At 37.1% G+C, this 3385-nt stretch overlaps 1 non-coding gene across 1 annotated transcript; it reads right to left on the minus strand.

Moving 5' to 3' along the window:
- Positions 1 to 3249: 3249 nt before the first annotated feature.
- LOC111727681 lies at positions 3250 to 3356 on the minus strand. Its single transcript, XR_002775169.1, has one exon. It is a non-coding gene; the product is annotated as a U6 spliceosomal RNA (small nuclear RNA).
- Positions 3357 to 3385: the final 29 nt, after the last annotated feature.

Below are 3385 nucleotides of genomic sequence, written 5' to 3' on the forward strand. Positions count from 1 at the left end.
CTTCTGCAATTACAAGAGATACAAGATACATATATATACAAGATAACAAATGTTATCAATATATGTTGAGTATTACAGTTTTGATACTTTTTTTTCCTTTCTTAAATGTCAATACATTTTTTGATACCCTCTGTATATATGTATGTATATACGTACACACACACACACCTACACTATTTTATCCTAGGCTTGTAAAGTAGTACATAGCTGTTACTAAGGGATAGAATAGATAAGAAAAATTTCTAAGCAGAAGCAACATTTACGTAGCTATCTGTCAAACAATTTGATCAATCAAACAATTTTATCAATTGCTCCAATTGCGCTCAGAACAGAACTGAGATTCATCAGGGGTAAGTAACTCTGTCTGAGGTCAATCATCTAGTGAGTTAGAATAGGAATTCCAGCTTAGGTATGTAACATTCCAAGGGCTGTGCTCTCATCATCATGGTGTGTGCTTTCCTGATAAAATATTTGGTTGATGGACCCAAGAATGACATATATCAACATTTCATTTTTTTTATCCAGGGATTTTTGACAGTGTGTGATCATCAGCATAGAGAAGTATGCCAAGAATCTGACAAACGTACCAAAGCTGCTAACAAGGCTTCCATGTCTGTTCCCAAGCAGGTGATACTCAGCAAAATAAATAATGTTCAATTACCCTTTTGATACAAGCTATAGAAGACTTTTGGTAATTTTTAAGATTTCTGGCAGTATATATGTCAAGAAGATAGTTACCCATTACATATATGTTCCAAAAATACTTCAGAACTCAGTGTCTGGCATGTGGGTGTTCTTCAATAAATAAATATCATAATTGAATTGGATGAAAACAAATCCCTGCCTACTAACACTAGGTCTATAAACAGCAGTGTTTTGAATGCATTTGCATTTTATGAAATTCCATATGTAATGAAGAAAATAACCTGACTCATTAGATTTGGGTTTAATTTGGGTTGGTGCTTCTTTCACTCTGTAAAACCTGTCTGTGGGGCTGTGGGTAAGGGTAGGTAAGCAAAGTGAAGAAAGGAGGCTAAAGACAGATGAAATGAAGTTTGCCCGTGCAGTTGAGGAGAGAGGTTTCTGTATGCAGCTCATGTAACGGTTCTAGGTACATTTTATTCAGGGCAACAACTGGCTCTGCTGCTGTCAGGATTGGTTTCTTCCCCTGGATGTTCACCATGAAAAAAAGATTTTCCTTCCTAAAAATAGAGGACTAAGGTGGCAGAAATGCAGTTTAGGATGCTAGTGCAGTACCACTTTTGATGAGAAACTGTTTCTACACAGCATTACACAGACACTTTGGGAGAAATACAGTGGTGCCCAGGGGCTCTGGCATTAACAGGTTCTACCCCCTGAGCCTTTCATCCAAATCTTGCTTTCTATATGTGAACACCAGCAGGAGGGTTTTCTTTTTCTCATGTGACCCTCTGATTGGCTACTGCAAAGTCCATTTTGAAGATTCAAGTATCAAATAAATTAGAGTCCTGTTCAACGAAAATGACCAAAGGAAGTATTGACTTGGGTCTGATGAATCTTGGATCAGGCACTGTTCTCAAGCTTGCCTTAAGGCTGCTGCTTTTCTTCAGTGCTCTAGAGTGCTACAGGTTTGTTCCCAGTATCTTCTTTGAAGGAATATCCTGTATAGGCAATACATTGGCTTTATTTTTAAACATCTTTTATTATGGAAAATATAAGATATACTAAAGTAGAGAAAATTACATAACAACTCCCTATGTACTCACTGTTTTCCTCCACTGGATTATTTTAAAGCAAATCTTAGATACCGATTTTCTTTAGAACTAATTAAGTATGTATCTCTAAAAGATGAGCGTTCCTTCTGTAAAACATCACCAAGAAACCATTATCACATCTAAAAAGGTAATGATAATTCTTTCATATGACCTCGTAGGTAGCAGTCATATCTGGCCAAATTTGGGGTTCTTCTAACGTTAGTTATCTTGCAGATAGATCCCTTTGGGGCTTTTCTATAAATCTTATGAGTTCGACTTCAATGACATATAATGAGGTGAAGAATTCCATCCTCCAGAAATTCTCCATGTGGATTCTCTGTTATTAAAAAAAGGAGAGAGTAGCACAGAAGACTTTTAGGGCAGTGAAACTATTCCGTATGAAACTGTAATGGCAGATACATGTCATTATGCATTTCTTCAAACTCATAGAATGTACAACACCAAGAGTAAACACTAATGTAAAGTAGACTCTTTGGGTGATAATGCTGTAGGTTCATCATTTGTACTAAATGTACCAATCTGTTCGGGATGTAGATAGAGGGAGAGGCTATGTATGCGACAGGGCATCAGGGCATATGGTAAATTGGTACTTTCTAGTTTATTTTGAGATGACTATAAACTGCTCAAAAATAAAGTCTTATGGAAAAACAGAGAGAGAAATTACACCTTGCAAAATATATTGTGCCTTTGCTTCCATTGAGAGCAAGAGCAAATTGGGGGATAGAAAGCCTCCAGGTTCTCTGGACATCGCTTGGCACAGTTTGACCAATGGGTGGGAGCCAGGCTAGTGGTCATTCAGGTACATATTAGGCTTGCCAGATTTGTCTAAAAACAAAACAAAACAAAAACCCCAAGACACCCAGTAAGATTAAAATTTCAGGCAAATAATAAAAAATACTTTAGTGTGCATTTGTCCCCAATATTGCATAGGACCTAGGTATACCAAAAAGTTATAATCATTTCTTTGCAATTCCAACTTAACTGAATATGTTTTACTTCACAACCACAAGACGGGCGGCACAATTGCTGTGGCACAGGGAAGAAAGAACTAGAAGAGTTCATGAAGCCATAGTTTCTTGCAGAGTTAAGAATACCTGTAGGAGCTAAAAGGCATGAAAGACATGAAGAAAAAAAGACAAAAACTTTTAAAGGTGTTTGGTGAGTGATAAACTGTAACCTTTTAATGCTTTTGAAATATCCAAGTAAATGATCAATTACTTTTTGAAATGAGTTTTGTTGCTGAACTGTTTGTTTGACTAAGACACTACTCTGAGACTGAGTCAAAATTCTGAATGTGTGTGTACGTGTGCTTTTTGTTTTCTTTTTCATCTTCAAACAGAGTTGAGCTTCCTCAAAGTGGTTTTTGGAATGGGCCTTTTCTCTGTAGAATCACAGGAGAGGAAGGAAGACAGTATTCAGGTTTTGGCCTAGGCTCCTTGCATGTTGTCATTGTCTTCGGCTCCCTCCACATTTCTTTTTTTTTTTTTTTTTTTTTATAAATATGGAACGCTTCACGAATTTGCTTGTCATCCTTGCGCAGGGGCCATGCTAATCTTCTCTGTATCGTTCCAATTTTAGTATATGTGCTGCCGAAGCGAGCACCCCACTAAAACTTCTTAGCATCATTGTGG

This window comes from Otolemur garnettii, unplaced genomic scaffold, assembly GCF_000181295.1.
Source record: "Otolemur garnettii isolate 467f Iridium unplaced genomic scaffold, OtoGar3 scaffold00117, whole genome shotgun sequence".
Lineage (NCBI taxonomy): Eukaryota > Metazoa > Chordata > Mammalia > Primates > Galagidae > Otolemur > Otolemur garnettii.